Source organism: Xenopus laevis, chromosome 8L (assembly GCF_017654675.1).
Source record: "Xenopus laevis strain J_2021 chromosome 8L, Xenopus_laevis_v10.1, whole genome shotgun sequence".
Lineage (NCBI taxonomy): Eukaryota > Metazoa > Chordata > Amphibia > Anura > Pipidae > Xenopus > Xenopus laevis.
The window spans coordinates 128,468,268-128,492,130 of record NC_054385.1 but is presented as its reverse complement, the minus strand read 5'-3'; the positions used below and the strand labels follow the sequence as shown (position 1 = coordinate 128,492,130).

The 23,863-nt window shown below is 42.9% G+C and overlaps 1 protein-coding gene across 1 annotated transcript in view; it reads right to left on the bottom strand.

Moving 5' to 3' along the window:
- pea15.L (proliferation and apoptosis adaptor protein 15 L homeolog) overlaps positions 1–14,217 on the bottom strand; it is a 50,789-nt gene extending 36,572 nt beyond the window's left edge. Inside the window, exon 1 of the mRNA XM_018229225.2 lies at positions 13,976–14,217. The gene's annotated coding sequence lies outside the window, so the exon portion shown is untranslated. The remainder of the gene's footprint in view (positions 1–13,975) is intronic.
- Positions 14,218–23,863: the final 9,646 nt, after the last annotated feature.

Sequence of the window (23,863 nt, the reverse complement as noted above, 5' to 3'; positions counted from 1 at the left end):
AAGAATCATCCTGTGTGGCTTAATACAGAGGTAAAGATGTTAATGGGAAAGAAGAGAAAGGCATTTAAAAAACTACAAATCTGTAGGGACAGAAGCTGCATTTAATGAATATAAACACTGTAATAAATGTTGTAAATCAGCAATCCGGAAGGCTAAGAAAAGAAATGAAGAGTTAATTGCGGTGGAGGTGAAAACTAACCCTAAAAGTTTTTTAAATCTATTAATAGTAAAAAGATGCAGGTTGAGAGTGTTGCTCCATTAAATAATGGTACCAGTATGGTTGTAACAGATACAGATAAGGCAAATGTGTTAAATCAGTTCTTTTCTTCAGTGTATACAATAGAGGAGTCTGGGTTCACAGGCTCACTTAATAACTGCACGAATGATCCAGCTCAATCTAGTCAGTGGCTGACTCAGGATATGATTCAAAAAGCTTTAATACAAATTAATGTAAACAAGGCTCCAGGGCCTGATGGCATACACCCCCGGGTTCTAAGAGAGCTTAGTTCAGTTTTAGACCAGCCCTTATTTCTGATTTTCTCAGATTCACTGTCATCTGGTATGGTGCCTATGGATTGGAGAAAAGCTGATGTTATTCCAATATTTAAAAAGGGATTACGATCTCAGCCTGGCAATTATAGGCCAGTAAGCTTGAACATCTGTGGTGGGCAAATTATTTGAAGGCTTGTTAAGGGATCACATTCAAAATTTTGTCCTAATGAATGGCGTTATGAGCAACAATCAGCATGGCTTTATGAAGGATAGGTCATGTCAGACGAATTTGATTGCATTTTATGATGTGGTAAGTAAGATTCTGGATAGTGGGGGGGCAGTAGATGTGATCTATTTGGATTTTGCCAAAGCGTTTGATACTGTGCCCCACAAACGACTGCTTTCTAAACTAAGGTCTGTTGGGCTTAATGAAGTCGTTTGCACATGGATAGGAAACTGGCTACAGGATCGGGTACAGAGGGTGGTTGTTAATGGGACATTCTCTACTTGGAGTAAGGTTCTTAGTGGGGTCCCCCAGGGCTCAGTATTGGGTCCACTTTTATTTAACTTGTTCATTAATGACTTAGGGGAGGGTGTTGTAAGTAATGTATCAGTGTTTGCAGATGACACAAAATTATCCAGCCCAATTAATTCCATCCAGGATGTGGCATCCTTGCAACAGGATCTTGACAAACTGGCAATCTGGGCAGCTAAGTGGCAAATGAGATTCAATGTTGATAAATGTAAAGTCATGCACCTGGGATGTAAAAATATCCAAGCCACTTATACCCTTAATGAGACTGCACTAGGCAAATCCATTATGGAAAAGGACCTTGGAGTCCTTGTAGATGATAAACTTGGCTGTAGCAAGCAATGCCAGTCAGCAGCATCAAGGGCAAATAAGGTCTTGAGCTGTATTAAAAGGGGCATAGAGTCACGGGAGGAGGGGGTCATTCTTCCACTGTATAGAGCACTTGTAAGGCCCCATCTAGAATATGCCGTACAGTTTTGGTCTCCATCACTCAAACAGGACATTATTGTATTAGAGAGGGTACAGAGAAGGGCAACTAAGCTGGTAAAAGGTATTGAAATCTTAGCTATGAGGAAAGACTGGCCAAATTGGGGATGTTCATGCTGGAGAAGAGGCGCTTAAGGGGAGATATGATGACTATGTATAAATATATAAGGGGATCATATAACAATCTCTCTAATGCTTTATTTACCAGTAGGGTCTTTCCAGCTGACACGAGGTCACCCATTCCGATTAGAAGAAAAGAGGTTCCCGCCTAAATATTCGGAAGGGGTTTTTTTACAGTGAGAGCTGTGAAGATGTGGAATTCTCTCCCTGAATCAGTTGTACAGGCTGATACATTAGATAGCTTTAAGAAGGGGTTGGATGGCTTTTTAGCAAGTAAGGGAATACAGGGTTATGGGAAATAGCTCATAGTCCAAGTTGATCCAGGGACTAGTCCGATTGCCATTTTGGAGTCAGGAAGGAATTTTTCCCCCTCTAAGGCAAATTGGAGAGGCTTCAGATGGGTTTTTTTTGCCTTCCTCTGGATCAACTGGCAGATAGGTAGTTAATAAACAAACAAAAAAAAAAAAAAAGGTTGAACTCGATGGACATGTGTCTTTTTTCAACCTTACTTACTATGTTACTATGTTACTATGTTACCTGGTCTCTTACAACCAGTGAATATGACCCTAATATCCCAATCAGACAGACAGAGAGAATGGAAGCAAATAAAGGGTAAAACCACTTTGCCAGTAATTCACATAAGGTTTATAAACCCAAACATACATCATCTTTCCTATAGCAGCTCCCCTTTCAGATGGGAGAAACAGAGTCAGTGGCCACATCTGCTAAATCACTTCCTACTGCTGGTGGCGGAAACCGGCACAATGATCCTTTATCAACTACTCTTTAAGGGCTCTTACTGACGAGCGGTTCAAACTCTGCAGGATATTATGAGTAAGGGCTCTTACTGACGAGCGGTTGAAGCTGCGCTCCCCTGCGTTCCATTTTTTTTGCGTTCAGCCGCAGGGGAGCGCAGGAATAGACGCATTAAGCTTTTTTCAATGGGGCTGTACTCACACGGGCGCGTGTAGGCGCCGAACACAGGAAAAATGCAGTATGTTGCGTCTCAACCTGCCTTACATGTGCCTGTGTGAGTACAGCCCCATTGAAAAAAGTTTAATGCGTCTATTCCTGAGCTCCCCTGCGGCTGAACGCAGAAAAATCGAACGCATGGGAGCGCAGCTTCAACCGCTCGTCAGTAAGAGCCCTTACTCATAATATCCTGCAGAGTTTGAATTACAACTCCCAGCACCCACCACAGCCTGCGACCACAGGCAAATGACCGGCTAGACCTACAGGACTAGAATAGATCTCTAATCGTGTATACACATATATGTTTATAGCTGTATAAATATCATGTATCTGTGTACAACCCATAGAGCTTACAATCTAAATAATATAGGTGGATCCTGGCAGGCAAAAGGAAGGTAAAAATACTTCCTGAACCAGTGACCGTGTCATCTAATGAGCCACAAATCACAGACAAGCTTTGACAATCCATGTGACACAGAACTACAATTTCCAGAATTCCTACAGTAGAAAGAGCTCATGGGATGCTGGGGTGAGTAGTTGGGATAAGTAGTTGGGATGAGTAGTTGCTATGTAGGCCCCTGTCACGTATTGTTCTTTGTGGAACAGTCATTCCCAGCATTTGCACCAATGAAATTGTGAGTTAATGGTTTTGGGTCTAGTAACCCATAGCAACTTATCAGTAGAAAGCTAGCTGCATTTTTTTTAAGGTGGACCAGATTGTACTGTGTGGTTAATTTACAACAACCCCATGGCAGCTGGGGGGGAGGCCCAGGGGGAGATGGGGTCCGGTATGGAGGATTACGGGTCATGGGGGGGCCAATTAAGTGCACCCTTCTTCCGGGGTGGGGTGTGATCCAGGGCCAAACCCCTTGGAGCGATCAGGTCGACAGACAATTTCAGCCCCTATACAAGATCACTGGTATCAAATAAAGCAGCTTTGGGCCCCTAATCAAGCCCATGTAGCGCAGAGCTGGTTAAACTCCCTTTCCCTCCCAGCCTGAGCAATGCAATCGACACAAATGATCTGGCAGGTGTACAAAATACTGCGTTAGTCACACTCTACAAAACCTGTGAAACACCCACACACACATATATATCTGCCCCCCTCTTATCATTATACATTTTCCTGGCAGCGGGAAGGTAAACTGATCTGTTACTTCAATAACATAGAGATTTAATCCTCTACCTGCTCATACAGCCAGTCTGGCTTTCTCATTGAAACGCGTGGGGCTCGTTGCTTTATACACAGTGGGCTGGAAGCTTGCCCTATTCCTGTCACCTATATATTTATATTTACTGGTCTGGAGAGCTAGCTGTCTTTTCACAAGAGCTGGCAGTTACAAGTACTGTATATACTTGGAGACCAACTGTCACCTTGGTTGAGACTCATTTACTAACGCTGGGCAAACGATTAGCAGTTCCTTTAGATCACTCAACAGTAGGCAGAATAATGAAAGCCAGTCTCTGATTGGCTGAGGCGGTATTCCCCAGAGTTCGCAAACTTGCCTACAACCCCCCCTTCCAACTTTCCTAACCTATAGTAAATAGGAATTTTAAAGGGGACCCGTCACCCAAAAAAATTATTCAAAATCCTATTTTATCACATTAGTCAAGCAAAATTAACTTTAATTACACTATATAAATTATTTGAATCTTGCTTACTTCAGTCTGGGATTTCAAAATTATAGCAAACAGGCAGCAGCCATTTTTTGGACACTGTTATTAAGACAAGTCTTGTATCATCTCAGAATCTTGTTTGTGCACCAGAATGGGGGACCAGATGTCCATCCCCATGTCCTGGTTACACAATTAAATGGTAAAGAGAACAGGGGAATGTGGGGAGAGCAGTGACATGTAGGAAGTGCTGAATGGAAAGTGAAAGTAATTGTCTGCCCCGCCTCTATGCCACGGGCATAGAGGAGGGGCAGACAATATTTGATTGACAGCTGAGATTTTTAAATGACCTTACAACAGCTATGAATGCTTTAATAAAAAATAGAAATTGGATTTCATGTTTAATTTGAAAAGGACTTTTATTATACAGATTTTTGTGTCTGGGTGACAGGTCCACTTTAAAGTAAGAAAGGAATTGATATGTTAAGGGGGTGGTTAAGTTAACTTCTAGTATGTTATAGAGTGGCCAATTCTAAGCAACTTTTCAACTGCCCTTCATTTTTTCTTTTTTATAGTTTTTGAATTATTTGCTGCCTTCTTCTGATTCTTTCCAGCTTTTAAAGGAGAACTAACCCCTAAAAATGAATGTGGCTAAAAATGTCATATTTTATAGAGTGAACTTATTGCACGAGACTAAAGTTATAGCTTGTCAATAGCAGCAATGATCCAGGACTTCAAACTTGTCACAGGGGGTCACCATCTTGGAAAGTGTCTGTGACACTCACATGCTCAGTGGGCTCTGATTGGCTGTTGAGAAGCTAAGCTTAGGGCTCATCACTAATTATCCAGCAGAAAATGAGCTTCCCTGGCTGTAATATAAGCTGATGCTACAGGTTTGCTGATTATTAAATTCTGATGCTAATTGCACTGGTTTCTGTGCTGCCATGTAGTAATTATGTGTATTAATGACTAATCAGCCTTATATTGTGACATTTCTATTCTATGTGTACTGTATATTGTGAGTGGGTCCCTAAGCTCAAAAAATGACAGCAGCACAGAGCATGTGCAGTGAATCAGCAGAAAAGAAGATGGGGAGCTACTGGGGCATCTTTGGAGACACAGATCTTTACTACTAAAGGGCTGTGGTTGCCTTGGGCTGGTACAGAAGCACAAAACATCATGTACAACATTTCTACCTACTTCTTTAGTTTAACTTTCCTTGTTCTTTAAATGGGAGGGGGTGGTCACTGATCCCATCTAACAACAAATGTTCTGTAAGGCTACAATTGTATTGTTATTGTTACTTTTTATTACTCCTCTTTCTATTCAGGCCTCTCCTATTCTTATTCCAGTCTCTTATTCAAATCACTGCATGGTTGCTAGGGGAATTTGGACTCTAGCAACCAGATTAATGAAATTACAAACTGGAGAGCTGCTGAATTAAAAAAACTAAAAAACACAAATAATAAAAAAATGAAAACCAACTGCAAATTGTCTCAGAATACCGATCTCTACATCATACTAACAGTTAATTTAAAGGTGAACAACCCCTTTAAAAAAGTCATGCCGCAGACTAGTGTAGCCGTGCTGTATCTGGCTAATTAAAAGCAGATCCACAAGCTGAATGCCCTGCCCAGCTTCTCATTTTTCCTGCTTCCTGCCTGGCTGTACAAGGAATCAGTGGAGTCTGCAGCAGGCATATTAATAATGACCGTTAGTCTATTTTAAATCAGTTACATCAGTGCCACAGCCTTTCAGCCAGACTAGTGGTCAGTTTGAATGCACGCTGCAGTCTGCACTGATTTCTGTGCAGCCAAGCCTTTAATCAGAATGTGTATCCAGTTTGAAAGGGGCCAGACTCACCCCACCCCCCTCTGGCCAAAACTATACAAAGAAAAAGGCTACAGTGAGCTCATTGCTGTGCAGCAGCAGCTGAATAGGAAGTCAGGGTTTAGCTTCTCCTTTCAATTTAATCACAACAGGGAGAAAGTCAAAGTAGAAAAGTGCAGGATTTTTGGGTGGAAAGTTCCATTAGTTAGAGGCTCTGCACTGACCTGGCCTTGTGGTTCATTCCTGATCTCTGCTCTTTAGTTACAGAATATCGATTGCCAATAAGGATTTGAAGGGGAAGCGAAGTGCGTGAGTTGCAAATGGTGATTGCCTGGGAGGTCTGGGGCTTAGCAATTAGCAGAAGCACAGAGATTCTAAAGCTAGGGATTCAGCGGGATTCAGATTCGGTGGAATCCTCGTTAGTGATGGGCGAATACATTTGGCAGGCAGTGATTTGCGGCAAATTTCAGCAAAACTGTGGCGACACTTTGCTGGCAAAAATTTGCTGCGATAAAAAAAAGAGAAAATTGTTTCATACTTACTGTAATTTTCTTTTCCTATTCATCCCTATGGCAGCATAACAATTACCTTCGGGGATGGAAAAATTGTCGTGCGTCAAAATGATTGCGACGCCCATTGACAAAATAGTCGCACATGTAAAAATTGGCACTTGTGTCAAAATTATTTTGACGCCCATCGACTTCAATGCGTATGCAAATCTTTCTACGTTTCACAAATTTCTTCGCCATTTTGCGAATTTTTCAGCGAAATGGACAGTCTAATCCTCATGTCTGGCCGAACCAAATCAGAATCCTAAATTACATACTCAAATCACGTGCCTTTTTGTCACAAAACAAGGAAGTAAAAAAAGTTTACATTTTTTTCCTTCCCATCCCTAATTTGCATATGCAAATTAGGATTAAATTCAATATTCTGACAAATCTTTCATGAAGGATTCGGGGATTCAGCCGAATCTCAAATAGTGTATTTGAAGCATGCCTATCTCAAACTAATATTTAAAGGCATATTTTAGAGAGGTCCATGTCAAACATGAGGGGCATACCTCCCATCTGTCCTAATTTTAACAACTCAGCCCGCAGTCCCGGATTGTTACTGAAATGTCCCGACTTTTTAATTGAAATCCTGCACTGAACAGCCAGAAAAAGATACAAGTTTCTAAAACTTAATCGGCTTTTGGCAGAGAGCCCAGAATATGTGGCAGGTGCACTTAGATAGTTTTGTAACAATTTAAGATAAGCAAAGAAACAATTGTAACAATTTAAGATAAGCAGGTTTCTTGAAAACATTTTGTACATTTAACATGGTAACTAGGGGATGTGGCCACAAAAATGGGTGTGTTCAATACATTTTGCCGCACTCTGCGCTGCAAATCTTTTTGGACCTCTTTTTTTTCCCAAAATGTTGGGTGGTATGGAGGGGGGTGATTTGCTAAGGGGTGAAAAAACCTCACCATTCATAAACACAGCCGTGCCAAAGGTTGTAAAGTGCAGAGAACATGCTGAATTGCCTCTGTATTTAACACTATGTGCTGCACTAAGTACATGACTCCCCACTGACACCAACCATACTGACCCTTCATATTAGGACACCCAAAAAACCACTATGTTCCCTGCTTGTCCTGCAATAAAGGGGTTGTTCACCTTTAAATTAACGGTTAGAGGTATTCTGAGCCAATTTTCAATTGGTTTTCGTTTTCTATTTTTTGAGGTTTTTGACTTATTTAGCTTTTTATTCAGCAGCTCTCCAGTTTTTATTTTTAGTTGTCTGGTTGCTAGGGTCCACATTACCCTAGCAACCATGCATTGATTCAAATAGGAGTCTGGAATATGAATAGGAGAGGCCTGATTAGAAATATGAGGAATAGAAAGTATTACTTACAATACATTTGTAGCATTACAGAGCATTTGTTTTTTAGATGGGGTCAGTGACCCCCCCCCCCGTTCAAAAGCTGGAAGGAGTCCGCAGAAAAACAGACATAATTGAAAAAAAAAAAAAATAATGAAGACCAATTGAAGAATTGACAATTTTATAACCTACGATAAGTTAATTTAAAGGTGGACTGCCCCTTTTAATGGCCACTCTAGAGAGTTCCCCTTTAACTCCGATACTGCCAATAGTGATTACTTTTACAAATAACTTTAGAATCCACTTTGGATGAAGTTGCCCTTTAAACAATAATGCTAAAAATCCCTGAAAGAACGTCTTTCTGCTCAGTTCCTCGTGGATTACTCACTTCCTGCTCGGTGTTGTAATATACAGCAGTGACGGGTGCAAAACAAGCAACTTTACTTATTTACATTATGAAAGCATTTCTTGGGTCTAGTGATTTATAATGAAGAGGAATGGGCAGCCTGGACTCCCGTCTGGCTACAATGTGAGTCTCTCCTGGGTTTCCAGCCATTGCCTCATTCTGCTCCCAGTCACAGGGAGTTAAAATACCAGCGTTATCTGTGGTACATGCCAAGCTCTGCCTGTATCTCTGCTGCAGCCTGGACCATACCAATCTGTCTGTAGGGTGGGCACTTGTGATAAAGAAATGAGAGCTCCTATCCTAGGATCTCTGGATATATTATTGGCCATTATAGCCTCCTGAGCAAGTCACTATTTGTCATGATCATGGAGTGCACCGGGACCCTCTGTAGATTTTTTTGCAGGGGGGCAACTAGTTACGCCAATGAATCAGGGGATGTTTTTCCCTTTATGGCTAATGAAACTAAAATAAAGAAGTGGGTCCTCAGTACAGGTAGTGAAATATAAGTGGGAGCTAAGGGCAATTTAAGGTTAATATAGACAGTGTTGGGCTAAATAATGGAAGTATACAGTATAGTTTCATACCTCCTCATAACATTTTTGAAACAGAAAGAGGGATAAAAAGATTTGCCCATGCCTATTTTTGGCCAAACCCCCAATTACCATGTTCATTTAAAAAAAATTGGCAGGTTATGAAAGTTTAAACACATTTCTGTGAATTACAGTTTTGCTAATGAAGGTGAGTTTCCCTTTAAGCTGCTAGTCGCAGTTTCCCCAAGAGATCTGCTTTTCTTAAATAGTTACAGTTGTTTCTTTGCTTATCTTAAATTGTTACAGTTACTTATTTGCTTATCTTAAATTGTTACAATTGTTTCTTTGTTTATCTTCAATTGTTACAGTTACTTATTTGCTTATCTTAAATTGTGACACTTGTTTATTTGCTTATCTTAAATTGTTACAATTACTTATTTGCTTATCTTAAATTGTGACACTTGTTTAGTTGCTTATCTTAAATTGTGACAATTACTTATATGCTTATCTTAAATTGTGACACTTGTTTATTTGCTTATCTTAAATCGTTAAGTTACTTATGTGCTTATCTTAAAGTGTTACACTTGTTTATTTGCTTATCTTAAATCATTACAGTTACTTATTTGCTTATCTTTAAGTGTTACACGTGTTTATTTGCTTATCTTAAATCGTTACAATTACTTATTTGCTTATCTTAAAGTGTTACACGTGTTTATTTGTTTATCTTAAATCGTTACAATTACTTATTTGCTTATCTTAAATTGTTACAAATGTATCCAAGAGCACCTGGTGGCTGTTCTAGGCTCTCTGCCAAAAGCCAATTAAGTTTAGGAAATTTTGTTTTTTCTGGCTGTTCAGTGCAGGAGATCAAAGAGAAAATTGGGACATTTCAGTAACAATCTGGGACTGAGGGTTGAGCTGTCAAAAATGCGATTGTCCTGCAAAAAACGGGACAGTTGGGAGGTATGTAGTATGTAGAGGAAAGAGACCATGAGAATAAAGAGGTTGAGTGAGCAGAGGAGGAATAGTAGTTTGGAAAGTGGGCCCTCAGCCTAAGGACTTCTGGTGGGCCCCTGGCATCCCAGTCCAACACTGAAGGGCAGATTTATATCAAAGGTCGAGGTGGATTTTCCAATGAAAATTTTGAATACCAAGCTATTTTTTGTGTACTTCGACTAGGGAATAGTCCAGATTCGATTTGAATTTGAAAAAAATTCGAAAATCGAAACTTATCATGTACTGTCTCTTTAAAAATTTGACTTCTACCATTCTCAACCAAAACCTGCCGAATTGCTATTTTAGCCTATGAGGGACCTCCTAGAACCTATTTGGAGTCAACTGGTGAAATCAAAATATTTTTGGGAAAAACTTTGAATCAAATTCAATCGAATGCGCTTTTCGTACAATTCGAATTTGACCGAATACGGACACATTCGATCAAAAACGGACCTATTCGACCAAAAAAAAATATGGTTGGTCTTTTTTAATTCGCATTTTTTTTCAATTAGAAATTTCAGAAAGGAAGAGACTGAAAACAGCACAAAAAAAAAATTAACTGAATCACAATGTTAAGTTGACCTTTAATCACATACACATGCCACCATAATACAATTATAGAGAAGATGCATAGACATTGAAACAGGTGATGATAACTACAACTCCCACAATTCTCTGACACCCAACTGATGGTAAAGGTCTTGAAAAAAAATCGGCAGTAACTTCCCATAGCATTAACTTCTGATTGGTCAGCTGCCATTCCCCCTGCCTTTTATTCATAAATATTCATTAGTTGCTATAAAAAGGGGTGGTTCACTTTTAGTATATTGTAGAATGGCTAATTCTAAGCAACTTTTCAACTGGTCTTCATTATTTCTAATAGTTTTTTTTAATTATTTGCCTCCTTCTTCTGACTCTTTCCAGTTTTCAAATGGGGTCACTGACCCCATCTAAAAAACAAATGCTCTGTAATGCTACACATTTATTGTAATGCTACTTTTTCATTACTCATCTTTCTATTCAGGCCTCTCCTATTCATATTCCAGTCTCTTATTCAAATCAACGCATGGTTACTAGGGTAATTTGGACCCTAGCAACCAGATGGCTGGAAACGCAAACTGGAGAGCTGCTGAATAAAAAGCTAAATAACTCAAAAACCACAAATAATAAAAAACAAAAACCAGTTGCAAATTGTCTCAGAATATCCCCCTCTACGTCATGGTTAAAGTGTATTTAAAGATGACCAAACCCTTTAAGGACTGAGTGAGTGGGATTTTTACTCTTACAGGCTCGTATTAGAATAAAGAACATTTCTGCCCCCGATCAATTCCTTTCAATCAAGGGGATTATTCTGATAAATGTATTTACTCTCCATTTGATTAATACACAGGGATAAGGCCCGAGAGGATTAGGACAATATTAATTCCGAGCAAGGTGCCTGACGGAAAGGTGGCAGTTGCGACTACTGAGGAATGTTGCAAAATAGACTTTAACATAGAGAAATAGGCTGCACTGAGGAACGAGATAACCCCAAGAGCTATGGATAAAGCAGATGTTATGTGGGGGGTAGGGAGGAGAAGCTTAGCCGGGGCCACATCTGATTGGACATTCAATTCAAATCCGTTGCTGTTGTCTGAGATTCAAATAAGAATATGGTTATCGCTTGGGTGGGATTATGGGGGTCTGCTCCTTTCACCTGTTGCATCTGAAGAATTAATACCTAAGTAAAATTCCAGCTGTGAGCGGAGCAGGCAGTAACCCATCCAACACCTTCCTATTGTCCCTGTATATCCCTATAGATATTAAGCACCTATCTAGTGCTACCAATCCCTATTTCTGTAGGGAAATGAGAGCAGAGCAGACAGTAACCCTTCCAACACTTTCCTCTTGTCTCTGTCCATATATATTAGGTACCTATCTAGTGCTACCAATCCCTATTTCTGTAGGGAAATGAGAGAGAGCAGACAGTAAACCTTCCAACACTTTCCTCTTGTCTCTGTCCATATATATTAGGTACCTATCTAGTGTTACCAATCCCTATTTCTGTAGGGAAATGAGAGCAGACAGTAACCCTTCCAACACATCCCACTTTCCCTACTCCCTACACATTATGCTGCATTGAAGCAGCCCCTGGCAGTGCTCTTGCACTAAGGGCTCTTACACATGAGCGTTCTGACCTGCGCTCCCCTGCGTTCCGTTTTTTGGCGTTCAGCCGCAGGGGAGCGCAGGAATAGACGCAAGTCATTATTTGAAATGGGGCTGTACTCACTCAGGCGCGTGTAGGCGCCGAACGTAGGTTCAGACGCAACATGATGCATTTTTCCTACGTTCGGCGCCTACACGCGCCTGAGTGAGTACAGCCCCATTTCAAATAATGACTTGCGTCTATTCCTGCGCTCCCCTGCGACTGAACGCCAAAAAACGGAACGCAGGGGAGCGCAGGTCAGAACGCTCATGTGTAAGAGCCCTTAGTCAGAGGGTTTGATTTGCTGTCGTCCGGCATTTCACGGCTTTCCCTATATCCAATGCCCGAGTCCACAGGGGATGGAGATAATCAATGTGCTGTCTTTGCATTAACATGGGACAGGATACCGCCAGGAGATTTTCGGACAGAAGAGCTTACATTTGTTCTAGAAATCAGATGCAATGACGGGTCATAATAAATATCGGTTTTCTGTACAGTCGAATCCCGACTTTATGTCCCTGGATTTTATGTTTTCCCAGAATTGATTGTTAAGAATGAATGTTTTGATGTGGTTTTCTAAAAAAGGTAAAATCGGGGTTCAACGTGTATATAGTTTAAACTTCTGGGTAGATACACAATGACGAGAGCCCAATAAATGCTGGGAAATGTAACCCTGGTATCACATTCTGTTGGAGCATTTACTGTACTTAATATGTATATATATATATATATATATATATATATATATATATATATATATATATAGGAATATGTATATTTATTAATTTCATATATATATATCTTGTGCATACTCTTGCAACTCTTATTCCAATGGCTGGAAGTTGCAGTTCAGCCGTACAGCCTTTCCGATATGCCCTTGATGCTGTATTGTTATCTACACTGACTTCCCATAAAGCACTGGGTATAAGGTCAGGGTGGGGTTAAAACAATTATCAGGCACCAAATATTAGTTTTACAGCAGTGCAACTCATTATAAGCAGGAGATGGGGGGTTAATAACCCTTTTCCCATGCAGGAATTGAACTGATGCACAGGGCAGAGATGGAAAGTTGCCCAGCCAATGGGAGGAGAGCAGCACTGGAGAGGAAGGGCGGATATCACTGCTATGCTGTACTGGCAAGAGCTTCATTTGTCCCAGGTAGCCGAGGGGTTAAAAGAAGCACAAACTCTTTGAATGTCATTGGCAGAAGCTGAGCAAATAATCCCAGGGTTTTCCATTAGTCTGGTCATTATCCGGCACACCCCTCCGGCACTGACACTTGTTTCACTCTCAACTGGGGGGGGGGGCAAATACTTCCGAAATGGTTTGGGAACTAACAAGGCATTAAGGAGTTAATGTTATTCACATGTCAGGGAAAAGCAGCTCAAGTTCTGAAGATCCAAATGCCACCCAGAACCACTTGCATTGCGGTTGTACTGCGCCACTGAATGGGGAGACGCTCAGACTCACGGCGGGCTGTGGGCAGGAACCACTGAAGTTGATGGGGGGGGCGTGTTTATCAATGTACAGAGAAACCAGTTCAGTGTAACAAAGTCTGTTCCATCAGGGATGGAGTTTGGGAAGAAGTGGGGCCCCAAGCAACGTAGGAAGCTTTGTGGCCCCCAAGTGAGGGCGGGGCAGGGGGGTAATAAATAAACCTTCAGACCTCACCCCTCTCTGGCACTGGAAGCTCAGGGCAGATGCCCCTCTATCTTACCCCTAACTATCCCTGCACAGGGGTGGGGGGCACAAACTTCAGCGATCGATCACTATTCCAAGTGTCAGTTTCTTGAATTCCATCCCGGGATAAGAATCCTTACAAGTGACAGCCATGCAACTGGTCTATTTAATCACAGCAACTACTCCCTGCAACCACTCCCTTCCTGAGAGTCCCACATCCTATGCTCACCCCCCCCCCAAACAAACCACAATCACACCCATCTTACCCTATCCTTCAGCTTGAGCCGTGAGTCTGGTCCTGGGTATCCCAGATGGATGGCAAAGCTCCTGTGACCCCCCTTGAGCCTCTCGTGTGCCCCTCTCCGCTCAGCGACTGGGAATGATGTGCCGTGTGCCCAACTGTCACCTACTCCCCCTGTGGATGTGACTCAGCTGACAGTCAGGCTCCACTTTCCTCTATTGCTCCTTCTGACTGAACAGAGAATTTCCCTTCCCCTTTACACTGATTCCAATGCTTTCTCACTCCACCCTTTGTGCTGAGTGATGTCAGACCGTGTGTGAGTGTGTGCGAGTGTGCGAGAGAGCTCTCTATTATTCAGCATACGGATACAATGAATAGCAGAATCCACACAGAGGAAGTGTGTAATTTGGAGAGGGGGGTTTTGGATGGGGGAAATGGGGTGTTTGCTGGTTAGTAAATAAACTGATGGCATGCTGCATGAGTCGGAACTTACACTGTAAGGAAATAATAATGACAGTTGCTGGATTACCAGTGCCATCTGGTCATCTTCAGTGTATACCCTGTGTACTACTATCATGTAAGTGTCCCGGGGATGGCGCTTATTATTATCCTTTGCGATAGTGTTGTTTTGATACTCCAGTGGAGTTTACAATCTAAGGCTCTTATCACAATCACAATGGGAGTCAATAATCCTGTTTGAATGTTTTTGGGGTGAGGGATTGAAACCGGAGTACCCAGAGGAATCTCAAGCAAAAAAATACATTTAATTTGCTTCTATTAGTTCCTCTAATGAAATGGTGGAGAATGCGGCTGTAGCGCAGTAATAGGAGACATTATGGGGGGCAATATACAAACTCCTTACACATAGAGCCCTGGCTGGAATTGAACTTGCCGCCGCATTGGCTACATTATAATAGGGATGTCCCCTTTAATATCTGCATCTGTATTGAAATGGTTCAAAAATGCCCTTGTTATCCCCCTCACCCAACCATCACCCCAGGGGCTCAGACACACTAACCGGGAACTATTCTCTGCACTGCTGGTTCTGACTACATGCATCATTAACCCAAGCAGCAGTAATCAGCTCCCCTCCAGCCGAGACTGAAGTTTGCAAGGCATTGTGGGTACTGGGTTTGGCTGAAGGAGAGCTACTGCTGCCTCGTTATAGTTACACACGCAGTCAGGACCAGCAGTGCAGATAATAATCGCAAAGACGGATAGAATCTGCGTCTAACGGCAATTACAGTTACACATAATGTCTCCTATTACTGCGCTACAGCCGCATTCTCCACCATTTCATTAGAGGAACTAATAGAAGGAAATGAAGTGTATTTTTTGCCAATTATCTTGTCAGGCTGAGCAGATCTGCTTCCCTGGGATTTAATAACCTTTTCTATTCACGTGGAGCAAAGTAATATTTATGTCTATTCATATTCATTCCGCCAGCAGTTATCCTATTAGAGGAAGAGACATCTTATCTGTTTATCCCTTTCTGGTTGTGACTCTGGAAACAATGTAGCAGAAGTCTCTCCTCCCCTGGGTGCAGTCAGTGTATCAGAGCTGTGATCTAAGCAAATGTTGTATCTCAGAGGAACAGGGAGGATACTGGCCCATCTCATTTAATCTCATGTAACGGACTGAGCTTTGTAATGGGATAAAGATCAACTTTTGTAAGAGCACCACCTACAGGAAGGTTACAGTAATAACAACCACTTATGGCCCAACTTCATCTGTAACTGCTTTTCCCCAATGTAACTTACTTTTAATTACCTACCCACATACCTACTGTACCTACTGTACTGGGACTGTGTATCCCTCCTCTCTCCCACCTGCACAGAAAGTACCTACCCACATACCTACTGTACCTACTGTACTGGGACTGTGTATCCCTCCCCTCTCCCACCTGTACAGAAACTACCTACCCACATACCTACTGTACTGGGACTGTGTATCCCTCCCCTCTCCCACCTGTACAGAAACTACCTACCCACATACCTACTGTACCTACTGTACTGGGACTGTGTATCCCTCCCCTCTCCCACCTGCACACAAACTACCTACCCACATACCTACTGTACCTACTGTACTGGGACTGTGTATCCCACCCCTCTCCCACCTGCACAGAAAATACCTACCCACATACCTACTGTACCTACTGTACTGGGACTGTGTATCCCACCCCTCTCCCACCTGCACACAAACTACCTACCCACATACCTACTGTACCTACTGTACTGGGACTGTGTATCCCTCCCCTCCTCCACCTGCACACAAACTACCTACCCACATACCTACTGTACTGGGACTGTGTATCCCACCCCTCTCCCACCTGCACACAAACTACCTACCCACATACCTACTGTACCTACTGTACTGGGACTGTGTATCCCTCCCCTCTCCCACCTGCACAGAAAGTACCTACCCACATACCTACTGTACTGGGACTGTGTATCCCTCCCCTCTCCCACCTGCACACAAACTACCTACCCACATACCTACTGTACCTACTGTACTGGGACTGTGTATCCCTCCCCTCTCCCACCTGCACACAAACTACCTACCCACATACCTACTGTACCTACTGTACTGGGACTGTGTATCCCACCCCTCCCCCACCTGCACACAAACTACCTACCCACATACCTACTGTACCTACTGTACCTACTGTACTGGGACTGTGTATCCCTCCCCTCTCCCACCTGCACAGAAAGTACCTACCCACATACCTACTGTACCTACTGTACTGGGACTGTGTATCCCTCCCCTCTCCCACCTGCACAGAAAGTACCTACCCACATACCTACTGTACCTACTGTACTGGGACTGTGTATCCCTCCCCTCTCCCACCTGCAGATAAACTACCTACCCACATACCTACTGTACCTACTGTACTGGGACTGTGTATCCCTCCCCTCCCCCACCTGCACAGAAACTACCTACCCACATACCTACTGTACCTACTGTACTGGGACTGTGTGTCCCACCCCTCCCCCACCTGCACAGAAAGTACCTTACAGATATACAGTAGTGCTCAGCACTGGGGGTTCATGTGCACAAATGGATAGAGGGGATGTTGGGGAGTCATTGTAGGGTGTTGGCTCTGCATGGAATGAAGTAAGTGACTAAGAGTAGCAAAGATCTGTGGGATGCAGGGAATTTCCCAGAGTTGGGTGCTGCCCATAAGACATTGTGCAGGAGAGAAAAGGAGCAGGTGAAGTGATAGCTGAGAAACACCCCCAAATAATCCCCAGAGCTTCAGTAGAATATATAATCATTAATGTCACTATCCCAGCCCTTTCTCACATTACCTTCCTCCCTTGTCCTTTACAGGAATAGAAGGTATTTAATCAGATTCTCCCTCCAGCTCTGTATCATGTATGTGTCAGGCACAGAAGAGCAGGGCTTCTATGGGTCGGAGGAGAGAGTACAATAAACAGAAAGGGAATAGTAATGCTCATGTAGGTGCTGGGCTTGTATCAGGGAATGCTAAACATACTCATGCTTTGCTGTGTCCCTTATCTAATCTCCTCTCTGGCACACGCCGGGCACTTCATGTAGAGCCGCACAGCTGGCACACAGCGAGGAAACGCTATTTTTATCCCAAATTCTGGCTGCTGCGAATGTGTGTCTCCTCCAATGAGAGTCAGCACTCCAGATGCCATCCACTATGTATGTGACGAGTATCCATCAGGTCATACGGCCAGCAGGCTTGGGATTGGTCAGGAGATTGTATAGAGACAAAAACATATATAAATAGAATATATAGGTTGGGATGTTTATAATCATTGGTGGATTTAAGGGCACAACATACTTTGCAGCTTTACGCTACTTCTCCATATTGTATATATAGATTGTATAACTCCCAGTCTCACTTGGGCTGTTGGTACTTGGGAGGCACAGTCCTGCCTAGAGACTATTATCCACTGTTACTATAGGCACCATCTCTCCCTACTATACCTGCTATCCCACAGTCACACTCCCTTCCCAGAGACTATTATCCACTGTTACTATAGGCACCATCTCTCCCTACTATACCTGCTATCCCACAGCCACACTCCCTTCCCAAAGACTATTATCCCACTGTTACTATAGACACCATCTCTCCCTACTATACCTGTTATCATACAGCTACACTCCCTTCCCAGAGACTATTATCCACTGTTACTATAGACACCATCTCTCCCTACTATACCTGCTATCCCACAGTCACACTCCCTTCCCAAAGACTATTATCCACTGTTACTATAGACACCATCTCTCCCTACTATACCTGCTATCCCACAGTCACACTCCCTTCCCAGAGACTATTATCCCACTGTTACTATAGACACCATCTCTCCCTACTATACCTGCTATCCCACAGTCACACTCCCTTCCCAGAGACTATTATCCACTGTTACTATAGACACCATCTCTCCCTACTATACCTGCTATCCCACAGTCACACTCCCTTCCCAGAGACTATTATCCACTGTTACTATAGGCACCATCTCTCCCTACTATACCTGCTATCCCACAGTCACACTCCCTTCCCAGAGACTATTATCCACTCTTACTATAGGCACCATCTCTCCCTACTATACCTGCTATCCCACAGTCACCACTCCCTTCCCAGAGACTATTATCCACTGTTACTATAGACACCATCTCTCCCTACTATACCTGCTATCCCACAGTCACACTCCCTTCCCAGAGACTATTATCCACTCTTACTATAGGCACCATCTCTCCCTACTATACCTGCTATCCCACAGTCACACTCCCTTCCCAGAGACTATTATCCACTGTTACTATAGGCACCATCTCTCCCTACTATACCTGCTATCCCACAGTCACACTCCCTTCCCAGAGACTATTATCCCACTGTTACTATAGGCACCATCTCTCCCTACTATACCTGCTATCCCACAGTCACACTCCCTTCCCAGAGACTATTATCCCACTGTTACTATAGGCACCATCTCTCCCTACTATACCTGCTATCCCACAGTCACACTCCCTTCCCAGAGACTATTATCCACTGTTACTATAGGCACCATCTCTCCCTACTATACCTGCTATCCCACAGTCACACTCCCTTCCCAGAGACTATTATCCACTGTTAATATAGACACCATCTCTCCCTACTATACCTGCTATCCCACAGTCACACTCCCTTCCCAGAGACTATTATCCACTGTTACTATAGCACCATCTCTCCCTACTATACCTGCTATCCCACAGTCACACTCCCTTCCCAGAGACAATTATCCACTGTTACTATAGGCACCATCTCTCCCTACTATACCTGCTATCCCACAGTCACACTCCCTTCCCAGAGACTATTATCCACTGTTACTATAGACACCATCTCTCCCTACTATACCTGCTATCCCACAGTCACACTCCCTTCCCAGAGACTATTATCCCACTGTTACTATAGGCACCATCTCTCCCTACTATACCTGCTATCCACAGTCACACTCCCTTCCCAGAGACTATTAGCCACTGTTACTATAGACACCATCTCTCCCTACTATACCTGCTATCCCACAGTCACACTCCCTTCCCAGAGACTATTATCCCACTGTTACTATAGACACCATCTCTCCCTACTATACCTGCTATCCCACAGTCACACTCCCTTCCCAGAGACTATTATCCACTGTTACTATAGGCACCATCTCTCCCTACTATACCTGCTATCCCACAGTCACACTCCCTTCCCAGAGACTATTATCCACTGATACTATAGACACCATCTCTCCCTACTATACCTGCTATCCCACAGTCACACTCCCTTCCCAGAGACTATTATCCACTGTTACTATAGGCACCATCTCTCCCTACTATACCTGCTATCCCACAGTCACACTCCCTTCCCAGAGACTATTATCCACTGTTACTATAGGCACCATCTCTCCCTACTATACCTGCTATCCCACAGTCACACTCCCTTCCCAGAGACTATTATCCACTGTTACTATAGGCACCATCTCTCCCTACTATACCTGCTATCCCACAGTCACACTCCCTTCCCAGAGACTATTATCCACTGTTACTATAGACACCATCTCTCCCTACTATACCTGCTATCCCACAGTCACACTCCCTTCCCAGAGACTATTATCCCACTGTTACTATAGACACCATCTCTCCCTACTATACCTGCTATCCCACAGTCACACTCCCTTCCCAGAGACTATTATCCCACTGTTACTATAGGCACCATCTCTCCCTACTATACCTGCTATCCCACAGTCACACTCCCTTCCCAGAGACTATTTTCCACTGTTACTATAGGCACCATCTCTCCCTACTATACCTGCTATCCCACAGTCACACTCCCTTCCCAGAGACTATTATCCCACTGTTACTATAGGCACCATCTCTCCCTACTATACCTGCTATCCCACAGTCACACTCCCTTCCCAGAGACTATTATCCACTGTTACTATAGACACCATCTCTCCCTACTATACCTGCTATCCCACAGTCACACTCCCTTCCCAGAGACTATTATCCCACTGTTACTATAGGCACCATCTCTCCCTACTATACAATTCATTATATTTCACATACTCTATGTATAGGGAATATTGAGCTGCAGTCCAGAGGTTACTTAGTGATGTGTTACTGAGTTTGTAGGATTATTAGTGTTTTTTTCTGCAGGATCTCCACTCACAGAGTGATTTTTCAGATCTGAAGCCATATTATGTACAGTTATATTTGTCTTCTGGCACATATGAGGTTAAACATTGTGTCTACCTTTAGCAGTTGGATGGAATCAGAGAGCTAGAGATGCTGGAGATGAATTTATGGATCAGGAAATGTACAAGTCCATTATGGTGTATAAATAAAAGCAGAGGACAGACTGTCTGACCTCGCTCACTGTCCTGGGGATCGATGGGATTGTACACACTGAGTATCAGAACTGCACCACAAGGACAAATTCCCACTATTTCTGCAGGAGACACAATTTTCTGATTCAATGAAATGTTAATGTTCCTTGCAGAGAAAGGGATAGGATTACTCACAGCAATTAAATCCGATGGCTCGTCATGTTCTGATGATTTTGTTCTGCTCCCAGGTCATTAAATATTGTCTATATACTGTAATCAGGAATTAGCTGACAAAACTGGGAGCTGTAGTTCAACAAGAAAGGGCTGCAGTCTGGACAATCCTTATCATATGGTAAAATAGTAACTAAGATAAAGACACCTCTGTCTCACTATTATATTATATACAGTGATATCTGGGACACTTACATATTACTGTGGACATGATGCACTGTAATCAGTGTCAGACTTATAGCTAAGTGATAAAGCTAAACAGAATAAAGATGGCTGCACAAGTGAATAATTCCACCGCTGAGATAGGCTGGACCATGAAGCAATGAATCCAGGTTATACTTTTGGTGAGGTTCTGATGTAGGGAAGCACTTACCAGTGTTGGCTAATTTGAAGTAGATAGTACTAACCTTCTGCAGAACTTCACTCAGTTCCAATAATAACTCATAGGAACAATGTTCCTAAACTTTATCCAATGAGAACGCTGTTTCCCATTGTGCCAGCCCACTGGTCATTAGGTACCATGTTCCACAGCTTGATCCAATGAGATCTCTACTTTCCACTGTGCCATTGGTCATTAGGCACCATGTTCCTAAGCTTTATCCAATGAGAACTCTACTTCCCACTGCGCCATTGGTCATTAGGCACCATGTTCCTAAGCTTTATCCAATGAGAACTCTACTTCCCACTGTGCCATTGATCATTAGGCACCATATGTTCCTAAGCTTGATCCAATGAGAACTCTACTTCCCACTGTGCCATTGGTCATTAGGTACCATGTTCCTAAGCTTTATCCAATGAGAACTCTACTTCCCACTGTGCCATTGATCATAAGGCACCATATGTTCCTAAGCTTGATCCAATGAGAACTCTACTTCCCACTGTGCCATTGGTCATTAGGTACCATGTTCCTAAGCTTTATCCAATGAGAACTCTACTTCCCACTGTGCCATTGATCATTAGGCACCATGTTCCTAAGCTTTATCCAATGAGAACTCTACTTCCCACTGTGCCATTGATCATTAGGCACCATGTTCTAAGCTTTATCCAATGAGAACTCTACTTCCCACTGTGCCATTGGTCATTAGGCACCATGTTCCACAGCTTGATCCAATGAGATCTCTACTTCCCACTGTGCCATTGGTCATTAGGCACCATGTTCCTAAGATTGATCCAATGAGAACTCTACTTCCCACTGTGCCATTGGTCATTAGGTACCATGTTCCTAAGCTTGATCCAATGAGATCTCTACTTCCCACTGTGCCATTGGTCATTAGGTACCATGTTCCTAAGCTTTATCCAATGAGAACTCTACTTCCCACTGTGCCATTGGTCATTATGTACCATGTTCCAAAGCTTGATCCAATGAGATCTCTACTTCCCACTGTGCCATTGGTCATTATGTACCATGTTCCTAAGCTTTATCCAATGAGAACTCTACTTCCCACTGTGCCATTGGTCATTATGTACCATGTTCCAAAGCTTGATCCAATGAGATCTCTACTTCCCACTGTGCCATTGGTCATTAGGTACCATGTTCCTAAGCTTTATCCAATGAGAACTCTACTTCCCACTGTGCCATTGGTCATTATGTACCATGTTCCAAAGCTTGATCCAATGAGATCTCTACTTCCCACTGTGCCATTGGTCATTATGTACCATGTTCCAAAGCTTGATCCAATGAGATCTCTACTTCCCACTGTGCCATTGGTCATTAGGCACCATGTTCCTAAGATTGATCCAATGAGATCTCTACTTCCCACTGTGCCATTGGTCATTTGGTACCATGTTGCTAAGATTGATCGAATAAAACTGTAGCTTCCTGATGTACCATTCGATCAGTAGGAACCATGTTTCTAAGCTTGATCCAATAAGAATGCAGCTTCCTAATGTGCCATTCAGTCACTAGGCACCACATTCTTAAGACTGATCCAGTGAGGACTCTAGTCCAATTCCTGGTAACCAGGCACCATGTCCCGAAGCTTGACCCTATGAGAACACAACTTCCTGATGCACTAATTGGTCAAGAGGTGCCATGTGTCTAAGCTTGATCCAATAAAAACTCTGCTTCCTGATTCGCCATTGGTCACCAGGCACCACATTCCTAGGATTGATCCAGTGAGTACTCTGCTTCCTGAACTGACATATGGTGTCATGTTATTTGGACTGATCCACTGAAAACTTTCGAAGTGTCACTGGTCACTAGACTCTATGGGGCAAATTTACTTACCTCCGAAGTTGCACCAGCGTTGACTTCGCCGCACTTCCCGCTAATTCACTAAAATCCAAAGTTGCGCTCAGGGAGGTGAAAGGTAGTGAAGTTGCGCAAGAGGTAATTCGTCAAGCAAAGCGCAGTTACGCTAGCGATGCCTAATTTGCATACGGCGCCAAGTTAAAGTACAAAGGACGTATATGTAGCAGCAAATACATTACACTACACAAACCTGGGAAACCTTCATAAAATAAAATAGAGTTATTATTTTGCCCTACACATGTGCCCAGTGTATAGTTTAGGTGCCATATGTTAGGAAACGTAGTGGAGAAGCCGGGTAAAAAAATATACGATCTTTTTCAGCCTATCATCCTTAAAAAAGTAATAGACGCCAGCGTTTTTTGGGACTTTTAACTTTTTTGAAGCAATCCCTATCTACTCTATTGCACTTTGCCTGATCTGAGGTGGTGAAGGCAAGTCTGGCGCAAGAGGTAACGTTCAGTAAAATGCGCAAGTTAGCAAATTAGCGCAGTTACGTCCCTTCGCTATATCGCAACTTCGCCTGGTGTAGTCTGCGAAGTAGCGCTAGAGTAGGTCCACTTCGCTAGCGAATTTACAGCACCACCCGTTAGTAAATCGGCGAAGTAATGAA